The sequence below is a fragment of the Cygnus olor genome, chromosome Z (assembly GCF_009769625.2).
Source record: "Cygnus olor isolate bCygOlo1 chromosome Z, bCygOlo1.pri.v2, whole genome shotgun sequence".
In the NCBI taxonomy this organism is placed as follows: domain Eukaryota; kingdom Metazoa; phylum Chordata; class Aves; order Anseriformes; family Anatidae; genus Cygnus; species Cygnus olor.
The window spans coordinates 77,131,967-77,156,798 of NC_049198.1; the positions used below are offsets into that span (position 1 = coordinate 77,131,967).

At 39.6% G+C, this 24,832-nt stretch overlaps 1 long non-coding RNA gene across 1 annotated transcript in view; it reads right to left on the reverse strand.

Moving 5' to 3' along the window:
• Positions 1–24,832, reverse strand: part of LOC121062072 — a 91,821-nt gene that overhangs the window by 32,789 nt on the left and 34,200 nt on the right. The window contains exon 2 of the long non-coding RNA XR_005815395.1: positions 21,005–21,111. This is a non-coding gene — a long non-coding RNA (uncharacterized LOC121062072). The remainder of the gene's footprint in view (positions 1–21,004; positions 21,112–24,832) is intronic.

Genomic DNA, 24,832 nt, shown 5'->3' on the forward strand with positions numbered 1-24,832 from the left:
CAGCAAGGCTTAGGAAGAAAATTCAGGCTAATGGGTCACTGTGACGCCTACAGCTGGGGCATTTGTTTTTGTTAGCCTACACACAGGCACGCTCAGCAGGTCTGATTTGACACACATGTAGGTGGTCACGTCTCAGAAGACGCCAGCCCTCATAAGAGCAGTAAAGCTGTGCTCTCCAAGCACCGGTACGGCAGGTTTGTGCTGGTGGCTGTAGGCTCAGAGCACCCAGCTGAGGGGCATCTTGGCCACTGTGCCCACCAGTGGGCTGCGGGGTGTTATTTGTGGCCATGCTGTGCACCAAGAGTTATCTCATCGAATGTGAGAACCGCACGCGGTCTGCATGTGGTTTGGGCCGTATCATCTGTCTGAGAGGGAAGTGTGGTTCCTTTTTGCATCATTTATAAATACACTGTGCTATGGTGTTCTTACAAATTGTAATCATTGGAATAAGTGAGGTCACAGGAAAAAATATTTTGTCTGCACTGCGTGCATTGCTTGTAATGTAGAACTGCTTCTGCCATAAACATCTCAGTTACGCTTTGAAAACAAGTATGTGGGACACAAATGTGATCCAGCAGCACGGCTCTCCTCATCACAAGAGGTTTCTTTGATCTTCTCCTACCACAAAGAGTGGCCACATGCATCTAGGGCACTTCTCCAGGAAGAAAAGTGGCTCCCAATTACACTTCAAAGCCCGGGAACCCACAGCAGCTGGTGGAGTGCATGCGTGAGCACCGGGGATGCAGAGGACAGGGTGGGCAGGAGGGGAGAAAATCAGGGGGGTGTTAGGGAGAACAGAGGTAATGCAGGAAGCAGTGGGCAAGGAAGCAAAACTGGGGCTGTGGGAGAGACAGAAGGATGGAGGCAGGCCGTAGGGATGTGGTAGAAGGTACAGCAGAAGGAAAAGAAGAGGGGAGGCAAAGTGAAGAAAATGAGAGGCAGGGGATGAAGGGGATGACTAGGTAAGGTGTGCACAAAACTGGCAAAAAAATGCTGGGGAGACTGAGAAAAAAAAAGTCATAAAATATACTAAAGTAAGTCTATGAAAATTAATAGAAACTTAATAGAATTTGATGAGAAGCTGAGTGATTCATACAAGGCTATGAGCATAGACACATCCATGACATAGCTCTGTCTTTATCACCAAGTTTTTTGTCATAAAACAACAAAACAAGAAAATAGAAGTCAGTGCTGGAAAACACAAGACCTAGAGACAGATTGCATTGCTATCCACATTTCTACAGCAGTGCCAAATGTGAAGGGCAGTGGGAGGTAAAGACGTTGTACATTATGTCCCTCTCTGAATTTCTAAACCACTGCTGATAGGGCTGACTTTTATTCATAGTTCGTAAAGAGTGATAGGTTTTGCCTGAGGAATACACTACAAAGCAGGTATTTCCAAAATATATCCCAGTGGGAGAAACACTGAAATTCTTCAAGGAGCAGAAAAACCTTTCTACTCTGGGCGTTAATTAATACAATCATTGTTCTGTATAAGGCACAGCTGACACTTTTGGAATTTTCCACCTTGTCCTGCCTTGCATTGGTCTGAACGGAGTCCGTCAGATGTCGATAGACTCAGGTCAAACCTGCTTGGCACCTCCTCCAGGGCTCCACGTGCTCCGTGCAGTAGGTTGGATGGGCCAACAGACCTTCTGCAGATGACACCAGTGTGACTGTGAGCCTGCACAGAGCATCCTCCCAGCCTGGTGCTCACTAGCCTGACACCCATGTGCGTGGCTATTGTGTCAGGATGGACACATGGGCCACCTGCACCCGTCCATGGAGAGGGCTGGAGCCACCTTTGGGTCACTGCGCCCAAGGACAGCCCTGCTGCAGCCTTCCAAAGGGATGCCCGAGAGGAAAACACAGATGCAGCAGCAGCGATAACAGTTGTTCCTTTCACGAGGACTTCCAAACTAATGCACAAACATCAGCAAATTAAACACTTCAGTGATCTGGCAAGGCAATAAATGCTACTGCTTACAGTTATTTCAGTAGTCATTAATCTGATTAATCAGACTGAACTTGGCCTCATAAGGCAAACCTTCACAATGAAGTCTCTGGCAGAGCTGAGAACAAAACCCAGACTCCAATGTCTTTGTTAAATGATTTCCCTTATTCCTGTTGTAATGGAAAAAAAAAAAAAAAGAAAAAAAAAAACTTGAAGTGATATGTAACTGGGAGAAAATGGCTTTTTGCAATAAATATTGCACATTTCAAAAACTCATTCTCAACACTTACAGCACAATATTGCTCCAGAACACCAAAATCACGTGGCTAGAAAGTTCTGTCTCCACTCAGCAAAGTACTTATCCTTGTGCATATCCTTAACATCAAGGGCACACTTTAAGTTTGTCCTGCTTGTGGGTTCATTAGATTATCTGCAAAATACTCAATATCTTGCAGGATTGCTCCAGTGATTTTGTTACGATTTTTAATATTCCTTTGGGAGTCCAATTCTGCAATTTTCACTCATGTGTCATTGACTAAATAAGTTCTGGTGCAGACTCTTCGTGCAGACTCTTCATGGGAGTACTACAGAAGTAAGTAAAAAAATAGCATATTCAAAACCTTATTAAATGATTCACCATAACCAACAAAGTAATATTTTATCTTAGTGACTTTTTCTTTTGCTTTATTTAATATCTACCCTAGTAAGGGAGAAATGAAAATACAAACTTTACAGATTGTTGCAGGGCTATTTTTTACTTAAGCTTTATATGAATAAGTATGCTGTTCCATATTATGTTTGATATTTTCCTGCATATTATTCATTTTTTATAGAAGCAGGGTAGTAATATATAAGAAACATAAACTGTTACTCAGAAAATCAATGAGAATGCCTCATATATAAAGATATAACCACATATATAAAGAAGTATATATAGGTGTATATATATATGTGCAAATATATATATGCTTCCTATTAAATATATATATATATGTATATAAGATCTCATTTTCTAAACAATTTGGGACAGATATATCTGCCTTCAAATGAAATAGAGCTAGAAGGGAGATGTTATAACAATATTTATTTTGAAAATATTTCTATAACTTCCTGAAAGAACTTTGCATATTCAATCTATTTTTTCTCAAAAGTTATTTAGAGTATAAAATTCACAATAATTTAGACTAATTCTCTTTGGAATTTGAAGGCTGCAGTACTGCTGACTGACCAACGAGAGTTTTCAAAACATGGTTACCCTATCTTTATATTTTCTCTACAGATCTGGCACTAACAATTATGTATCTAAACACAAGAAATGCACAGATGGTAGCACTACATACAGGTACCACACAGGATATCTAATTTCTGTGTGATTGCAATGTTTGTTATATCCTCATAACGTATATCTAGAAGAGTTAGCATTTGCTAAACCGTGCTTTCAGGTGCTGTTTTTATCTGTTACATAATTGTATATATAACCAGAAACTCTTTAACAGAGAAATTATCACACATGAAATAATGCAGCTGTACTTTTCATAATTCTTATGTATAAATTATTTCATTAGCTATGGTTCTAACAGTATATATAACTACTCTGCAATTTATAACAGATCGAGATTCTGTTATCACAAAGCTTACTTATTTGTGTAAAGAACAGGATTATCTCATTGTAGTTGCAAACTGCACTAATATTGGCATCAATGTTATTGTACAGCAGTACTGGCTTTTAGAGACATCATTTAACTCAGATGGCCTGCCTTGAAAACTACCAAATGGGTGCTGTTTAATTTAACAATAACAACAAGAAATATGTATATATTTTGGTACCAAATAAACAGCTTAAAAAAAAAAAAAAAAAAAGTCATCAGGATAATTATTAGACGAATTTCTTTGCCAATAATCTTCCTCAGTCTGCAGAAGCATTTCATAGATAAGGACACGTCATTTAAATAGGCCTTAAATTATAAAAATATGACAAAACACCAGGTCATTATGTGTTGAAAAGGTAACATTAATACTTGTAATAAAAATGTGTTTTTTAATTTTTGTGAAATAAAAAATAATGAATTGTGATGATGCTCCTAAACACTGAAAAAATGAAAGCAAGCATATATTCACTGAAATCCCAGGGGGTGGAGTCTTTGTGAAATAGGCCTTATTTTTGCGATTCTGATGCATCATAAACACTTTTTACTCTTCTTGGCACTTAGGCAGGAGTAAATCAGTACATGGAATAAATATACTGAAATCCAAGTTTTGGTAAATATAAAGAAGGAATTATTTTAGCCTGTTAGGGATTTGGTGGTTTTTACGTGCCAGCATTCATACAACTATGGATTATTATATACTGCAAATGTTTGTGCGTTTTGTTTCTATGGGAGAGAATACTTGGATGGATGTTGAACATTTCAAGCAATTCTCAAGTCATCCTTGCACAAAATTTGTCTGTCCAAAGCAGCAAATATAAAAATGTTTGTAATGTTCCTGTTTAAAATTCAGATACTTTCTCAGTACAAAATACTGTGTACATTGTGTCACCGTTCTGGCTGTAGGTTAACTACATGAAATATACATCTACAGATTCAAAGACAGAGATTTATCATGGATTTTTCTTGTACAGGTTCTATAAACCTCTTGCAGCATGGCAAACATCATCCAATTAGGGTTCTCTTGTTTCCTTTAGAGTATTAAAGTTCAAAATATAAGCGATCTGTGCCTGACGGATAGCTAAACGTAGCACAAACAAAGCTTCACATTGGGTCTGTGAACAGCACACCCTCTGCAGATGAGTCATAACATTAGAACAATGAAAATTACTGCAGCCCCATGCCTGTCAAACTTGCCAGGCACTTTCTGGCAAATACATACATGTGTCTGTGCAAGAGGTACATGAGAACTGCTTCCTGTGCTTGACTTCTTTTCAAGTATGCTCAGCTATGAAAATATAAGTTCACTGACATTTTAAACAGAAATATTTCTATGGACACATATATCTACCTAGCTCTACACATGTGTATGCATAGGCCTATGAATGCAAACATTTAAATAATCTCCAGCCTCCAAATTAACTATCAATATAAAACTAGCAAAAGGTTTTGTGTGCATTTTTCCAGAGTCACTGTTTCGGTGGCACACATTCAAGCACACATGCTCACACAGCTCTCAGCATGCCTTTACATGAAAGCAGGCCCAACTCAGGGCCACATCCTCCTGAGGACATGGTTTTACAAGATTCTTTAGAAAGATTTGCCCCGCTGGTTGCTCCCGTTTGGGCTAACCTTCCTTTGCTGACAGTGCAGTATATGGGCTTAATCCAAGCCCTTCAGTCACAGAATTTCCTTTGGCTTTGACAGGAATCAGACAGCAAAAGGTCTTTGGGTTGGGCCCTGGCTAAAGGCATCTCACTTGAGGCAGAGGTAAGGTAGAACTGGGGGGCAACTCGTCAGCCCCACAAGAAGTGTCACCAAGACCAGTGGAGCTACTGGTGACAGGGATTATTGCTGGGGGACGAGCCCACAGCAATTTGGGACCTTCAAGTCCCAGCCTTGGCCCTGAAGAAGGCCTCAGTGATATCGGCCTACATGGTCATTCACCCAGGGGCATGCCATTTGGGTGAGAGAGGCTCAAGATTATCAATACCAACATTTCCAAAGATCACAGGGCTCTGAGCATTGTCACTGGCAAAGCAGCCACAAGAGGAATTTGTGATAGCCACCACATCCCAAGGCCACTACATGCTGAAACGCACGCAAGGGCCAAGTGCCACAGGAGCAGCGCTAGGAATTTGGTTTGATTTGGTAAAACCCGTAAAACAGAACAGTTGCTGAGTCTGTTGCAATAATCTCAGCCTGTTGGATCACTCGGTCCGTCCTCACCCCCCTCCTCTTGCAGCCTCCCCATGCTGCTAGTGCTATGCAAAACACCTTCATGAATATGCATAATTATGGAGATTCATGGTAATTTTCAGGGTTATCTGATGTGACATTTATAGGACAGCAGCATACATCAATTTAAATTGATGACAAACATCTTTTTTTATTTCTATAGTATTTTTAATATTTCCTTGGTCTCTCCTGGGAGCAGTGTGAACTGGTAGGAATTTGAACAAAATGTTTTCAAAATCAAATAATTTATCAGCATGCTTCTCGTTCAGGTTTTTGATGTACATCTGGAATGTGTGCATGTATCCAAGCCTGTCTTACCTTCATACCAGTTATTTACATGAAATTACTAGAAGTCTTTCTATACATTCTTTACATACTGTTGTATGTTACCTACAGAAAATGACGGAGAGCAAAATGCTTCTTCTACTGGACTGGTTTCTGAAAATGAGTTTGACCTGTCTAATTACTCCAGTAATCTGATTTCCCACCTGATAGAATGATTTCACAAGCTTCCCTTCTTGTTTTTATTTTGAGCACAGATTTTTGAGACAACGAGATTAAACGATGTGTGGTTAACCATGACATACTGAAATTACATTCCAGATTTGTTGCACATCCCTGAGACTTGGAAATGATCTTTATTTAAAAAAATTAATTGGGACCAAACCTAGGAATTCCTGTTTGCAATGATTACTACCTACGATGATTTTTGCTCTTCATATTTTATGTAACTAGCACATCATCTAGACCTTCAAATTCATTATGTGATTTCATATGAAATCAGTAAAGTTACTTGTGGATGAAGGTGTAATGCACTGTGAGGCCTCCAAATATCAGTGGCTATTCACCACACATCAGTATGCAGTGGTAAGATTGAAAAGTCTAGTTTTTCACAAAACAAAACAAAAAACCTTAGTAAAATTGCCTATTATATTGCAAATAGAGTATTACTGGATATTGGTGTAAAGTTAATTAATATGAAAAATAAAGTTATTTATGCTGCCACATGCCTCAAAATATTTACAGAACAAAACTATAGGATAGTAGGATATAAATATAAAAATATAGGTATAGTAAAAAATATAGGTATAGTATAGCAAGACTCCTTCAGTCTTAACAGAAGTTATTCTGCTGATATATGCCTAAACAAAAAAAAATAATAATAATAATGTTGCAGGCTAAATTAAAGAGGAAACACAGCACTGATTTAAATTGTATGTGTTCTTATTAGAACTTATCAGCTGTTCATAAAATTTAAGAGTACAGATCATAGCGTTTTAAGTACATAAATGTACCACTGCATTTTCACTTAGGGAAAAAGACATTCTTTTTGTCTTATTTATCAGTTTTTTAAGATATTTCCTACAGAATTTTTAATGGACCTAAACTCAGTCCTGCCCTTCATGTATGACAATGAAGTGGAAGAGGAACTTACTGAAAGTCCTGTCTGTCATTATTGCAAAAGATCTCTAATTTAATTGGGGAAATTAGCCAGAAGGTAGCAAAACAATGGAAAAAGTGGGAAGTCTTCACATTATATAACACAGGGGTGTTAAACCTAGTATTTTACGTGTACTTGTTTCAGGTGACTATATTTATACAGAGTACAAACTTGACTGTGGCACACTGCAGAAAAAAACTTACAACTGTGTTATTGCACATGAAGGGAGTGAAAAATGCTTTTCCCACAGACCCAAGAGCATGTGTCTGGACGCATGCGTGGATGGATGTGCATCACATCTGCGCAAAACAGTATGGCTCCCAGGTGAGATATGTTTTTAATGGTAAGATTTATAATCTATCTGAGCACTCTGCAATCAAAGGAGTGTCTTAGCATGCTGTTTTTAGGAAACAGAGTTGGAATTCTCCCTGTTTGCTTTGAGTGTGTGCTTTGTTTTGGCAGCCACCAAGGTGTGCCCTGTCCTTGGGAAGGGTGCAAGCCTGGAGACCCCAAAGGTGCTCAGTGCCTTGCAGGCATGGGCCAAAACAAACATGAGGCTAATGCAGATCAACACAGGCTCATCTAAATAAAATACAGTAAGAAAAGTGAAATCACCAAGGGCTTTGTCCCTACACGCATTTTTTAATGATAGAGTACTCTAATCTTGTAGGGATAGACTTTCGGCTGCATGTGTCTCTGGTGTTCAGACCAAGCTAAGTTTTAAAAGCTGTTCGGCCCAGATGAGAGATTTAGGAGTCATGTTTAAGGGGATATGCCTGCTGAGGGCCTGATCCGGCAAGCCACTAGGCAGCTCACAGGAGGCACCGACAGCCTTTGTCAAAGTTACCGGGGATATCTGGAGAGCACCACCTCAAGAAAACGTGTTCCTTAAAATCAGTGATGTGTCAAATCACTGTGCCAGCTCTCATTCAGAGCGAGCACTTGGTTTATTTACAATTTCATCGAAATACTGGGTTCTGAGTTTTTATCACTCCCAGCTGTTAGGACTGGAATGCTAGGCATCACCAACATATTTTATGAAGCTATTAGGTGATGGAAGTGAGGTCATACAAATTCACTGCATGCATGCTCACACGTAACAGCTGCTTGCATTTTTTGTCCTGCTTGGGAAATACTAATTGAGGCATCTCCCTACATAAAGACAGAAGGGTGTAAAATCACTCTCGCATGTTTGTATATAGCTTTTCAAAGATCATTATAATTTGCTTTAAATACTATGATCTATAATGTTATTTGCAGAAAGTAAACTTCTGGAATTAAAGGGACACCTTTTATAAATGCACAGTGGGCGCAATAGATATTTCCCTTCAAATTGCAGTAACTTAGGGGCAGACATCTGCCTGGTAACTGCATAGGATAAATTCATAAGGAACGCAGGAAGGATATTTATTTACAGTTGCTGCTCAGCCAGCCTCCATTCATCTTCAGAGATCTTTCTTGTATGGCTAGAAAGCAAACTTTCCTTCCAGAGGTCTCTGAACCTAAAAACAACCTCCAGGGCTCAATCCCGTGCCCAGAGCCACCTGCCTCGATGTTGGGTGCTCCCCAGCACCCAGATGACGACCGGGGGCTTCCCCGTTCCACTGCCACCACCCCAACAAGGTCCCAGCTGCCGCTCGCAGACAGCTGCAGACCACGGAAATGTACCAGTAACAGCACCCTGTAAATTAACTTGACGTTTGATGCGGGGGGGTGGGAGTGGGAAAACCTAAAAGCCTACAAAAGGCGTGGAAAACAAAAGCCACTGCAGCACCACATGACGTACAGCGTGGGTTCAGGGTCTGCAAGGTGGTTGTTGCAGTGCTGCCTTGCCCTTCTTTGTTAAGACCATCCGGCCATTCTCCTTGGAAGCCACAGTGTCCATCAAATAAACATTAAAATGCCGCGTGTTTCTGCAAAACGGTGGACAGGAAGCCAAAAGCTGTTGAGAAAGTGTGTTGCCATCAATGGGCTTGGCTTCACTGTACATCTTGAAACTGCAGGTTTTAAAGATGTGCTGTTATTAATAGATAAATTGGAACTATTAATATTAATTGATGGATGATAAGGTATGCTACATAGCTAAATTATAAATAACTTAGTGTAAGTATTTTGTCATTGACATGTACCAGGTTAAGTATGTGAGACATGCAAGCAGTGTTATATCTAGAAAATATTGTTAAATATTTCATTTTCCCTGTACTTGAAACTAAAAATCTTTTTTTTTTCCTTTTTTTCTTTTTTTTTGTTAAAAAGTACTTGAACCAAGGATGAAGTATTGATGAAATATAACTGAATCTCTGACTCTGCTCGCAAAAGAGGTAGCAATAAGGTACAGAGAGACGCAGTATATTTAAGCTATTAGACATGCAGGAATGCTATTATGCTTTATTGTGTCTGCCTGTGCCCATCTCCCTTCCTCTCCCCCACCTCTCCCTTCCTCCTCCCTCCCTGTTCTGTCTTACACACACACACATACGTGCAGACATGCATACATACGTCCGTACACATGCACACGCACACACACTCCCCCTCTCTGCAGCACGGGAAATACTGCATCTCACAAATATCTGGCCTTATGGCTTACCAGCAACGTGTACTGTTAAAACACATAACCTTACCATCCCTGATTCTTGATATATTCATGGATTTATTTACAAGCCCCTGTGTTCTACTTCTTTTCCTGTTTCTGTGGCTTGTGTTTCGGGCCCGCCTGTATTCTTGTGGGAATTTCAAATCAGAAACACAGCGTAACTGGCAAATATTCTGTAATGCAGCCTGCATTTCCATAATTTAGCTATGGGGGAGGTTTTGTGTGCGTGTGTTTGTTGTTGTTGTTCTTAGAGGGACCTCTAAGAAGAGGTTTATGGACTTGTGGATATTTGGAGACCATTTTGATTGGCTTTTTTAGTACTTCAACTACTTAAGGTTCTGTTTGTGTAAAATGCTTGTAATAAAATGAATTTATGTACACATATATGCTTGTGTATTTGTAAATGCATTGGGAACAAAAAAGTTCGTAAATCCTTGTCAGTTGTGCTGATTCAGCCCCATACTCTGTCATTGGCAGCGCTCAGTTTCTTCACAGAAGAGTTAAAATGATAAAGAAAAGAGCGATTCATTTTAGTTTTTATTTTGGTGGCAACTAAAGAAAGGATTTAACTGGTTCAAAGGAAGTCATTCATACTGAGCAAATCTTCACTTCTTTAAGACAGCCTTTCATTACCACATTTTACAGTTGCCAAATGAACATTTTCATCTTGTACACAGAAGGATATATTGTATTTCATCAATGATTTATTTTCTAAATATTTAAAGTCACGGGCTTGATCCTGCAAGTTCTTGTACACAAGTAACTACACTTACCTGAGTAAACCTCTTAATACCCATGGATTACTTATATGGGCAGTTTCTTATAAGTGAATTTGGTGAATCAGGCTCTAAAAATAAAAAATAACTTTAATATGCATTTCATTTTCTATTTTGGTGTATCTTTCCTATTTGTTTGTTTGTTTGTTTGTTTTTGTTTAATCAGGAGATACTCTTGTGAGCATATAATTGACAATTGTTTTCCAGAAGCTGATATTAATTTGCCAAGCTACAGTAAAAATAAATAGCACAGCATGTACTTGTCATGTAGTATCTACATTTCCCCCCTTTTTTTCATTTGAAGTTACAAGATATTCTTGATAATTTCACAAGAAGTAAAATACTATTGCTCTTAACACAAGCATGCACTCTACAAGATTAAATGAGAATAACATCTTTCAAAAATACAGTTAATTTACAGTCAGAAGCAAGACAATCCACATTAACGTTCTTCTTTCTGGGGTCTGAGGTTTTGTTTTCTTCTGTAAGTAGACGTAGTGTTTTTGCAAGGCATTGCCTCAGTAGTAAAGCAATTTAGAGTGTAGGATATTTTTAGACTACATTCATTTGGGGGGGGGAGGGAACAGCCGTGCAGTAGGATATACATGTATTTGTAATTCATATTGTTGCTGTGCTTCTATTGTACTCTGAGCTCCCATCATGGCTGAGACGGGGAGCTGGCATCCAGACAGTGCAGCAGGGCAAGAAAAAAACCCTCACTACAAACACAAATAGCAGGGCTTCTCCCTCTCCTCCATTATCCCCGCTAATTATTACCATGCTTCTATTATTTAAAAAATAAAGGTAAATAGCTTTAGGCTGGGAAGGTATATCTGGGCAGTCTGCTAAATAACATTATTAATCCTTTTAGTCCAAAACAAAGATCTTTTCATTCTGGTCTTTCAAGAGCCTCAGTCTACAAATTCAAAAAGATGACAGAAAAATGAACTTAAATGTGCAAGCATTAAACATTTACATTTTCTATCCTTGGTCATTATACTGATGGCCATATTTTACATCTTCCCCTCCCCCACTATACTTCTACTGATTTCACTTCATTTGCATGACCTCATTGTTCTTCTGATATAGAGTAGAGCACGGTGACAAAGCAAAACCTATATAGAGGGACCATTTTTTTCTCTTTTTTAAAATTGTTCCACCCTTCTGATATGAGCGTTTCATTTATCAACATAATTCAACCTTAAATCAGATGTATGTTCTTGCTTATAAAATAATAACGGATTTACAGTTATTTTAGAAAATGAAGACAGTGTCTGAACTGCCCTCTAAAATCTTTCGCTTTAATAATGAACTCATGTTTTCTGTTGATAACAGGTTAAGCAAACACACTAGTGGTAGGTAACAATTAGAAGTACCTGTTTATTTTTGACAACTGAGATATCTGCTATATATCTAACTGTATTAATCCTGATAAAGTAATATTATGAAAAACATTTCTGAATTTTGCAGACAGGGCTCAATGTGGACAGCCAGCCTTCAATTCCGAGGGTTCTGCTTTCCTCGCATCTCAAAACAAAGAGGTTGGATCCCCTAAACTTGTTATTATACTAATCTGAGATTTTTCTTATACTGTACCAAGTATATTTTGATGGTATGGAAATTTGAAGTTGATTCATCCAGTTTTATCCACTGATTTCAGTGGTTCTGCCAACTAGAGGGAAGGTTTCAGAGTCAGTTTTTGGGTTTCTGTCCAGAAGCACCTGGTGTAGGGTTTAATGCTGCCCCCCTGGAAGAGAATGGTCAACTCCCAGTGACCACAAGAGGAACACAACTGAGCCCACAATGAAAAAAAAATGGATTTCATGCAAAATACTACTACTACTAATAATAAAAATAATAAATTTAAATATATATATATACATATCTCTGCTTTCAGTAGGATTCTAGGATATGAAAGGAAGGAATAATCTGGCTGCTTGAGCTTCATCTTATGTGGTACCAAGTACCTTCACTTCAGGGAGATTCCTACATGGGAGATGAAACATTTGTATAATTTCCAACATCCTGTGGAAATATGGAATTAATCAAATACAACATCATTAAACTTCTTTCAACAAGAATATTCATACAAGAATATTTTTAGTAGTGCTAAAGTACAATGAAACTGTCATCACCTTTCTCCTAGAAGCCAAAAAAATTATTTCTCAAAGGAGGGTGAGGGGTGCTGGTTAACAGCCGGCTGAATATGAGCCAGCAGTGTGTCCAGGTGGCCAAGAAGGCCAACAGCTTCCTGGCCTGTATCAGGAATAGTGTGGCCAGCAGGATTAGGGAAGTGACTGTCCCCTTGTACACGGCAGTGGTGAGCCCACAACTCGAGTACTGTTGGTCTCTTTTCTCAGGTGACAAGTGACAGGACATGCGGAAAGGGTCTCAAGTTGCACCAGTGGAGGTTTAGGTTGGACATTAGTAAGAATTTCTTCATGGTCAAGCATTGGAAGAGCCTGCCCAGGGAAGTGGTGGAGTCCTCATCCATGGAGGTATTTAAGTGACATGTGGACATGACACTATGGGACATGGTTGAGTGATGGGACATGGTAGGCCAGGTGGATGGTTGGGTTTGATGATCTTGAAGGTCTTTTCTGACCTAGACAATACTATGATTCTATTGATCCTCACGCTAGTCTTAAGGAATATAGGAATACTGCCCAACTCTCCTTCCAGATCATCTCCTAGCAGAAGAATTAGTTACACCTCATTGATATGAGGCACAAATAAAATAGCTCCATAATTCACACAAGAAACATCTGCCTCCTTAACATTAACTGAAAGATTTTTTCTATGCCTTTGAGCTGCCACAATTACTTGGCTCAAAGGCATATACAATGTATGTTTTAATATAAAGTAATATGCTGTGTGGTGCTTTTAATCACTATGTTATTCTCACTCTATTCCAATATTTATTGTATTAATTGTATAGATTGTCTTTTATATGTGGGATACAGCCATTGTTCCTGTTCTCATAACGTTTATTTTGTAAGGGGCCCAGTTCATAAACACTGGAAGACACAGCCAAAGAATATGCTTTTGGTGGCTCAGGGTCATCATCCTACCATAAAAGACTATTTTTGCAGAGTTTTAGTCCAAGGTGTCTAAGAAAGCCTTCTAGATCTCACCCTAGAATTTCTTCCCGTATAAGGGAAACAAGATCAAACTCAAGTGTTACAACCAGGGTTTTCAGGAGTGTTCTAACCAACAGTCAGCAGATCAGCAATTATGTAATTAACCTAGAGAAGAACCCATCCTACAGCAACTTAAATACTCTGACACTTATTCATCTTCATCCAAAGAGGAATGCACAGACCATACCCTCATCCAACATATTATGGAAAATCCTTGCTACAAAAAAAAGACACTATAAAGCAACAAGGTGAAGGGTACCTTGGCATCACCCTTGGGGACTGAGGATCCCAGTCCATCACTCCAGCTTTTCACCACTAGCTCCATCTCACTCACAGCTCTGAAAGGGACATGCTGCAGAGCTTCAAAGGTCAACCCACAGTGAAACATTTAACTTGCATCCAGCCTTTTGCAGTGCTGTTTCACACAAATGCTCTGTCAGAGACTACACATCTGATAATTCAGGAGGGTCCTGGGAAGGGTGTTGACAGCATGCTTCCCCTCAGAAGATGGCCATGAAGCTGAGTCAACTGAGGAAGAATTTCAGAGAAAACGTGGCTGGGACACTATTCCCCCATCACACACTTCCAAGGTGGCAATTTTGAAAATAAACCAGATACAAGAAAAACAGGCCTGAAGGTAACCCATCCATACATCATACCTTCCATACCCATTCCCACCACAAGCTTATGAGACCAGGAAAGCAACCAGCCCTTGCAGTAGCTATGTGATTACGAAGAGTATGCTACAAGAGTGTCAATCTTGGGAACATAGGAATGAAGGCACATGTAAAGTATGTAGCAGAACGTCTGCTTGGAGCTGCACATGCTCAGGAAGTAAGCAATACACGTGTGCACAATGCTTAACAAAGCAGGTGGCATGACTAGAAAACAAACAGGGAATTACTGTAATAGCAGACGCAGGGTTGTGCCCAAGGCTGCGCCTGCTGCAAGGATTTGAAGGGCGCTTTTAGAGAAGTTAGTACCAGCTAAATGGCCAGAGTGCAAGGTGTAGAGCAGAGGAGAGCATTAACAAGAGATAATACAATGATATAAATGTATGTTAAGACTAACATAAATACATATCTCTGCTTGCAAATTATCTTCTGTCATCTTTGATATACTTGTTATTTACAGGTACTCGATAAATAACTGTGATAATTGTTTGTAAATCTGTTCTGTATTTTTGGCTAAGTAACACAATATGTTTCCTGCCTCCAACTGGGTTAATGCTGTGGCAGGAACACTCATATTCTTGAGTGTGAATGACAAGCTTTGGTGAGAGCTTGGTAATATTTGTTTAAAATTTACTGTTACCATGGCTGTTTCTTCCAGTATGCTACTTTCTTAGCTATTCATACACCGGAGAGTGGAGCAAATAATTATAGTGAATGGCTGATAGCCGTGTAAAATATTTCTTGAAAATGATGCAAGGTACTCATCAGCCTCAAATGCAAAAGGTAGCTAACAGTTTTAGCCACTGGAAGTCCTCTCTGAGACGTTACACAGTTTGCAAATGGGAAGATAAATCCGAATGGGCGGGTTTTGGTTTATTCACCGGGTATTCTCTTTTCTTGGGCTTACTGATCTGCTCTGGGATTGTTGTTAGTTTTGGAAGGCTCTGCCGTACAGTGGTTTTCATCCTACTTTGTGTTGCTGGTGACAGTGGGCAGAAGCAATCTTCTGTCAAAATCTGACCGTCATTTATATACGTGCAAATGCGTATGATTTTGCATGCAACCCTTATAACCAAATTAATTTTCTCTATTTCTGAAATTGGCAAAAATTAGATTTGTACTGCATTCCTCACGAGAAGAATAGAGAGGCAAACACTGATCTCTGCTCTCTAGGGAGAGCAACAGGACCCGAGGGAACAGCATGGAGCTGGGACAGGGGAGGGTCCGGTTGGGTGTTAGGAAAAGGTTCTTCACCAGGAGAGTGCTCAGGCAATGAACAGGCTCCCCAGGGCAGTGGTCATGGCACTGAGCCTGCTGGAGTTCAAGAAGAATTTGGAAAATGGTCTCTGACATGTGGTTTGATTTTTGGGTGGTCCTGCGTGGAGCCAGGAACTGGAGTCAGTGATCCTTGTGGGTTCCTTCCAGCTCTAGATTTTCAATGACCCTGTTATTTTATGAGTCCGTGGTTCCATAATGTATTAGAAAAAACGCAGTATAAAAGCAAATGCCACTGTTTTCCTACGAGTAGATGCTGATATTTTTCTAAACACAGAACTAAGTCATTATATTCCCTAAATGGTGACCCACTGGACTCGACTTGAACACTTAACAGTTCCACTCTCATTTTTCAGAAGTAATGGATGGCAGCTTAGCTATCAACAAAAATATGGTGTCATGACATTCCAGATGCTAAATGGATCTGGAATTAGTGAACATCAGTCAATGACTTCCCTACTGCATTAGATTTACTTTCTTGAACAGGGTACATAACACAAGAATTCTTGCTATTTAATAAAAGCATTACAGTACAGAGAATGAGTTAACACTAAAAAGAGCAGCCCTGAACACAAGAACTGGTCTTTCAGACGTCAAGCGGACCTCTCAAAGCCTGTTCTTCCTGCCCCATGCTTAAAAATGCACTAGATTCTGTCTTCTTCTGTATTTGTTTCTATACATACATGTATATTCATAGCATTCTCTCTGTGGTGAAGGAGTGAATATATAACTAAGGGAAAAAACAAACAACAGCAAAAAAACAACCAAACAAACAAACAAACAAAAAAACCCCACCAACAAATACAACCTTTAGAAAGTTGATTTCACAGAATTACAGAATGGTTTGGGTTGGAAGAGACCTTAAAGCCCACCCAGTACCACCCCCTGCCATGGGCAGGGACACCTCCCACCAGCCCAGGCTTCCCCCACCCCATCCAGCCTGGCCTTGGGCACTGCCAGGGATGGGACAGCCACAGCTCCTCTGGCAGCCTGGGCCTGGGCCGCACCACCCTCAGAGTAAAAAGCCTATTCCTAGTGTCCAGCCCCCACAGGCTCAGTTTGGGAAGGACGACATCCCGTGGGAGTGACCCCACGTGGAGCAGGGGCAGAGAGTGACCGTGAAGAAGCGGCAGAGATGAAGCGTTAGGGACTGACCGCAGCCCCCATTCCCCATTCTCCAGCACCACTCAGGGGGAGGAGGTGGAAGAGAGTAGATGGGGTGGAAGGTGGTTTTAGTTTGTTTTTAGTTTCTCACCGTTCTAGTGAACTAGTGGTAGGTAGTAAATTACATTAATCTTCCTACTCTGAGTGTGTTTTGGCCATGACAATAATTGGTGGGTGATCTCCCTTTCCTTATCTCAACCATTGAGCCCTTTCCTTCATAAATTCTTCCTCTTTTTCTTTGAGGAGGGGGAGTAATAGAGTGGTTGTGGTGGGGTTCATCTGCACAGCAACATAAAACTACCACACACAGGTATCAAACAAATACCCATATTGCAAATGAAATTCCCTTGGAGTTGCAAAAGCTCATTCCTGTTGGTCTACAGAGAGAAAACGTGTGGTTCATGGGGTGTTTCAGGAGAAGGTGCCAAGCCCACCATAACACTTGGAGCAGACCCCGTTGATCTCCCTGCCTTGTCCATGATGCACAGACTGTGCCCAACCCCAGTTTTGGCAACTCCTTTGACTTAAGTTAAAGACACCTGCACCATGGCTTTGAAGATCTTACGATCCAACTCCATTGATTGAATAAGTTAAAAAAAATGTATGTGACAGCATCATAGGAGTTTCAAAGGAAACTTAAAATTCTTACGCTGCAAAAGCTTTACTGTGCAATTCTCTTCTAATGAATCTTTTGCTATATAGACTTACTACAAAACTTCCAAACTTACAACTTTCCAAGGTCTTCATGCAAGGGGAAGTGCTTGTGGGTTTTTGTTTTGTTTTGTTTTATCTTTACCACATATACTTTTATGCATACTACCTTTTTTCTGTCAAATGGTGATGTAAGGAGTGCCTGTTCACATAACACGTAGTTCTTGGAGGACTTGTAAGAGTCATGACTAATGGTGCAGACTATAACAAATCAATGAATTGAAACTGAAAAGTGGTTATGATGTAAAAGCATACAAGAAGAACTGATTTGGAGATATCTCTGATACGTGTTTTACCATTTTCTTTCATCGTGGTTACTAAAACCTGTTACTAAAAACAGAATGGGCTGTTTCATCACAGGGCCATTTTATTTCATAATGAAGCTTAAAAGAAGCAAGTGGTAGGTTCTGCTGGTGGTGGCAGCAGGAGAGCAGATGATTCTGCTTATGCCACCTCCAGAGATGCCACAGCTTTGCTTGGCACCCTTGCTTTTCAATAAATTAGCTTTATTTGTGATAAATTTAGCTCTCTGTACATGTACCTGTCACAAGTTCACCACCAGACCTATTTGGCAGAGCCAGAAGAGATGTCAAAATGAATGAGTTACATAGATTAAACTGAACTAAATTCAGACAGACTAAATTCTGTCTAAATACTTGTGCCTGTCCTTATTATCAGCTACCTCTAGATCTTATCTCTGCAGACAAAGACCCCAACTGCCAGGAAGGGGCAGTTCCTGGGTGAGGGCACTCCTCACTCCTACTCAAGATGTGCTACTTTGCAACGAAATACTCAAGATTCATTAGGGGGGAAAACAAAAGTTAGAAGTAGCAGCAGCTGGTTCTCTAAGTGTTTTATCAAAATATCTGTAAGCAATTACCTGTTGGCATTTTGTCAAAGAAATCTCAATTCTTCAGAAGATGAAAAAATACCACATCAGCTTGAGCTACCTTACTGACCTAAGTCAGTCCAGATGGACACAAAATTTATGCTATCCAAAGTGTTTTGGGGCAGCAAGGCAAACTAGATGCTGATGGTTAGCATGGTGGTTCTTACTGTATCCCCAAGAGTTATGATGCGACCCACAGTGTAAGACATTACTACAATGGAATTTACATGAAACTTCAGCAAAACTGCTCCTGAGAAGCACTGGTACAGCAGAGCAAAGTAATTTGCATGTCTATGTGTACTCCTATGTGTACTCTGTACTTAAATGAGGACACTCACTACTTCCCAAGAAGCTAAATTTTTTAGGAAACTTTCCTTTGTCATGTTGTGGTTATGCTATAGTTTTTATATTATTTCTGTTTGTACCATAGAAGACCAGTAACTGAGCTACACGTATCTAAGAAAATCTAGTAACATCAAAGTCAGTTTGAGATCTCATTGGTGCTTTCACAGAGTAAGACTGGTGCTACAGTTAAAAATACTACAGAGATTGTTTTGTTGCACTTTAAATAAATAAAATGTTGTTTAAGCAAAGTAAGAGACTGACAAGTCAATTGTGTTAAGAATAACATACACTTCAAGCAAGCACCTCAAAACAATATAAGCATTTAATTCACATCTAGAATTAGAGGCCGTTGGAAGTCTACAACTTCCTCGCGAGAGGGAGTGGAGAGGCAGATGACCTACACTCTGTTATCACCAGTGACAGGACCCGTGGGAACAGTGTGAAGCTGAGGCAGGGGAAGTTTAAGCTGGACATCAGGAAGAGGTTCTTCACCGAGAGGGTGGCCACACACTGGAACAGGCTCCCCAGTGAAGTAGGCACTGCACCAAGCCTGTTTGAATTTAAGAAGCGATTGGACTGTGCACTTAGTCACATGGCCTAAACTTTTGGGCAGACCTGTGCAGTGCCAGGAGTTGGACTTGATGATCCTTATGGGTCCCTTCCAACTCGGGATATTCTATGATTCTATGATTCTATGAAAATCAGAGGGAGATGTACATACATTGGTATATAAATATATACATAATTATTTGCATAATTCCCCTTAAATAATGAGAACTGTATATATATGACATATTTTGACTTGGCAACAACTATGCCATTGAAACAAATATTACAAAATGAGGCAGCATTTGTCTTTAAGAGATGTTAAGACAGTCATAAATCTCACAGGTGATTTCTAGTACAGAAGACATTTCTTAACTTTATATTAACTTGCATATACATGATGAAACTAGATGAAATATCTGACCAAGTTGCAGAAAAAATCTTTGTTCAAGTTTTTTCTTAAAATGTGTTTGGTTTTGTCATCTGTGTTTTTGGAGTCAGGATTTCCTTATTACTAAGAACCTGGATTTTCAGCCCCTTGTTTACAGAGCTCCAACTAAAATCAAGTCAAACTTTTGAAGTTTCTGAACATAAAGGATTTCCATCATTTGGAATGTGTTTCAGGGTATTTTAATGTGTTTTTTGACAATAACTTGAGTGCCCTGATGGAGGTTTATCAGGTTGTATAAATGTAGAAAAATGTGAAGGTTATTCCCCCTCCCAAAAGAGGTTAAAAAAAAGCGTAATATACCCACAATATCATTAAAATCATGCTGAATTTGTCTCACTGAAATTATTAACAGAAATGGTGACTGTTTCATTTTGTACTACAAACATCTTAACAGCCATTCATTACCCTTTATTATTGTCAATACAACCAGTTTTTTTAATACTCTAAAGGGAGAAACAATTAGTGAAAGTTACTACGTAATAATTAATATCTTTCTGAGATCAGACTCTTATCCAAAGTGACAAGGGCATACATAATTTATGCAACCTCGAGGAAGGGGAATGAGGCAGATATACCTCAGACCTGGGTGCCTTTTTTGCTGCTTTTAAGCAGCAGTCATTTAAAGAAAACATTTCAAAAGATCGTTCTCCAGCAAGCAAATTAGTTTTCATGCATATCGCTTGGCAAATCATACTCATCTTACTCATGTGTGTAAGTCTCTGTAGGGCTGCTTCCGCTCTCCTTTAAGATCAGGCTCACCCTGACACAAAATGACTGCAACGGGAACCTCCTATGGTGTGTGGGTTGAAGGAGAGCAGAATTTCAGTGCTCTTGTATTTGTTGTTATGCTGTGTATTGGCAGGGAGATAACTAGCTAGCATCCTCAGGAAGGAGCTTCGTGGTGGCAGAAGTCAGGGCTACCACTGTTAGTAAAACCTGTCCACCTCGTAGAGAAGCTTTTGCTTCCACTGACTAAATACCCCTTGGGAAGGAATTTGTGTTTGCTGTGCCTCATGGAGTGATGACCTCCCTGGGGTTACCCAATCTCCTGGCCTTTTTTTTGTCTTCAGGCATACAGAACTTTTGCCAAGCTTGACGCTGTCAATGCACAGTCATCTGGGCATACATCACTTTGGATTTCTTGCCTTTCAGCGGTATTACCTTAGATTGGTAGAGGAGACCTCATGCTGATCTAATTCCAGGAATAATTCCAAACAGACATCTCGGTCACTCTCCTCAGGAAGATAAGTCACTAGCCACATACTGCTCTGAAACAGAGAATTATTAAGTGCATTAGAAAAGGATGGTTGTTGCAAAGCATGCTCATTTTTCTTGTTTAACTAAAACTTTGTAGAACAAGACCACTTCTCTTTCATTCTGTGTGAAATGCAATGGTGCGTATGTGTACTCATGTACCAAAAGAAGAGGACTCTTCCAGTTTATAGATAGCTGGATACACAAAAAATAAAATAAAAAAAAAAATTACACATTCACATTTCAGATATTTTGCTCTTTAACTTTCTTGTCATAAAAAATTCATTTGTATTAAGAGTAAAAGGACAACTGAAGTAGGAATGTCGAGTGCCCTAAGTAGAGAAAGAGCACTGGGAAATCCCTGGTTTTAACCCCAGCTCTGGTCCTTTGAATTTGACCTCCAGTAAACTCTTTACTTCTGTGTTTACCTCAATGTGCACGAAATGGGAATAAAAAGATCATTTACTCTTTGCCAAGAGACTGTGAGGTTTACTACCTCTGAGTAAGTATATTGTTTTAAGGCATTATGAAATAGGTATTATTATCAGTGGAGGTTCATACAAAAGGTCTCCTTTGAAAATATATTTGCTGGGCACAAAATCAGCTTAATCGCGAGTAAATTATATGAGAATTTTGCAGGACTGAAAAGTATCCATTTTGGTTTGATTTTTTTATACAGTTGTTGGTACCATTTTACCAGCCAAAGCCCCAAACAACCTGATTCTAACCAGAATAAACCCTTTTATGAGCACACAGATACAAGCAACCTAAATATTTTTGTAAATATTTTCAGTGTAAAACACATGTATGATGCAAGTCTTTTTTGTAGGAAGACATGAAATCTAGTGTATATACTCCACTCCTACACAGGTTTAGAAAAATCCCATGCCTCAGTTTCTGAATCAGGAAAACAGGAATGATACCTTCCTCCAGAAGCAAACTGAGAAGGTGGATTTGTATGTGAGCTTCATATCAGAAAGAACTTGATGCTTTTTGTGCTTTGTAGGATTTTTAGCAGGAGAAAGTAGGGAGTTGCACTTTTAGGCAGGACAGGGTATTCTACCCTCCTTTACAAAAGCAAGTGTCATTTTTCCTCTTGAGCTTTAATGTTTTTCCCTCTGTGAGGTCATTTCCTTTTAACTACCAGAGGTAGTTAGATTAGCTCCAGTACACAGAATCAACACACACAGAATCAAAACCAGACTACTAACCATGACCCAGAGTTAAGCATTAGAAATACATAATACATAGATGTAAATATGCAGCAAAATTTAGGGTTGAAAAATAGTATTTTTAGAGTTTGGATTACTCTAAGTGATATGAGAAAGCCCATCTTGATCAGCATTCATTAAATAAGATCATCAGGGCATACATTGTTGCACTTTAACATTACCTTAACAAAGTATTTGTATGACTGGCTAAAAACTGAGCTTCTGATACAAGCAGTACTGAATTATTCACTGTATGACTGCAGTTAGCACCAGCTGCCATTCTGAAGTTGTGACAAAATTCAGACTTGTCTAAGGAAGAGAAGGATGGAGAGAAATTTACCATCTATACCTTCAAGACACTAACATTCATAACGTGAAGCTATTCAGTCTTGTTTTCCCATTTCAAAGCTCTGTGAGTGTAGTGTAGGCAAACACATCCATGATCAGTATCCTCCAGATATTGCCATTCTCTGAAGTAAATTTGTTTTGCATTTTAAAAGTAAGTAGGTATATAAAGTACAAAAGAATACTTTGGTAGAAAGTGTTTGTCAGAAATGCTTTGGTAATCATTTTAAAAACATACTCACTGCCGCTTTTTTTTTTTTTTTCCCTTAAAAAATGAACGACATCCACAAACTCTGTTACACCTTGAGGACCTGCTAATCCTTCACTGCACGAATCTGCCTGTGTATTAAAGTAGCTTACCCATTGGCTCTGCCTTCCAGCTGCAGGCTGTGGTGCCAGAGACATTTGCTGCCTGCGTTTGTAAAAGCGCCGCGAGTAAAAGGCACTGCGTATTCCTGATGTGGCCATCCCACCGGCGCGCCTCCCCCCGAGGAGCTCAGTGGCGTGAAGGATGCATGCATGGGGAAGCATGTGCATGAGGCTGTTTGCCAGCAGGCATTAGCAGTGGTCAGAGGCACAGATCTGAGCAGATCGCTACTCACTGCTGTGCAGAAATCTGCCATGAGTGGCAGCTCTGCAGCCCATAGGCCTGCAGGTCTGAGGCCTTTGGAATCAGTTCAAGCACAAACATTTCAGCGGATGGAGGGCACAGATGTGGCTTTCCTTGTTTCATTTGCTTTCCCAGTAGCATCATTGCAGATAATAACAAAAATTTTGGTTGCTTCCTTTATCATGTCGCTCAAAATGGGAATCCCCCAGCTAAGTTTTATATCAAAAGACAAAGAACCATTCAACGGGAGAACCCCAAACAGCCTAGCCCTTTGAAAAGCAACTTGGGAATGCAGGGTAAATCACAAACGTGGTATTCTGCAATGTGGCTTATGCTTCTGCTGTACTTATCCTTCCTGGATAATCCCTATCAATGCATCAGTCTATGCAGAGCACTTTGTAATGGCAATCCCCACAACTGTGCTCCACTGTTCTACTCCTGACCAAGAAAAAAAAAAATCATCTCTGAAGTAAATACTTCTCCAGGCTGAGTTATGACTGGATTTCACCTGTGCAAGGGCTGTCCATCACCGGCACAAATGTAACTGTAAGGGGAATTCAACAAACAAGATCTCAGTGCAGCAGCATCTGTGTTAAATGTTATATATGTGAGTCACCCTTATACCCTGAAGGGGACTCTTGCATGTGCAACTATTTGCCAAATGGCAAATGATATATTTCTGATGCACCACAAGTAACACAACTGAGCTTATATCTCACTCTCCTACATTTGTTTTGTTTCTTTGTTCATTTGTTTTCCCACTGATTCACGTGATGTTATTCCTAGTCTGGAGTCTGATGACTTTAACTGTATAAACAAGAAAATAGGTTGATTTGGGTTGATTGTCTTTACCAGGGAGAGAACTTGGGAATTTTCAGTACAAAGACAGATACATATGCTTAAAAAATCTCAGAGATTATATTTTACCTGTTTATATACACATGTGTAACATGTGTACACACACATACACACATACCTACATGTATACATCCCAACAGTGCCATATTTAGATAGGTATATACAAAGACTTATTCCACATATGGGGAGTGTTTAAGAGATTGATAACTTTTTAAAGCATCTATATGTGATCCTTCTCCTATGTGCTATGTAAAGACAATTAAGTTCCCAATTATCTTCCTTTAGACTATGAAAATCAATTTCTTGTCAAGTCAGGTTCTCGTTATAATTTCAGACTCCCAGAAAACACAGCATAGTCAAGACCAGTATTTTCCCATGGATTGCCAAGCTTTCTAAAACAAGTGTTTATAAAGTCCCTTGACTAAATAAGAGAACAGACTTGAAAACCCAAAGAGGGTTGTGAGACACTCATGCGAATATCTCCTTTGAGCTCCAGTGTCACTTTCTGCAGTTTTGCTTTTATCTGTAATCAGAACATGCAAGGAAAGTGTTCTGAACCACCACCACCACCAAAAAATACCCCTCATCTCCTACTGATCTTGTTACTTTTTTGCAATATTTCTTCAGTGATATGAACAGGAAAATAATGTGAAGCTTTGGTAATCACAGTATTAATGTATTAATGTTTGAAAATCTTTCTAAAGGTCCTGC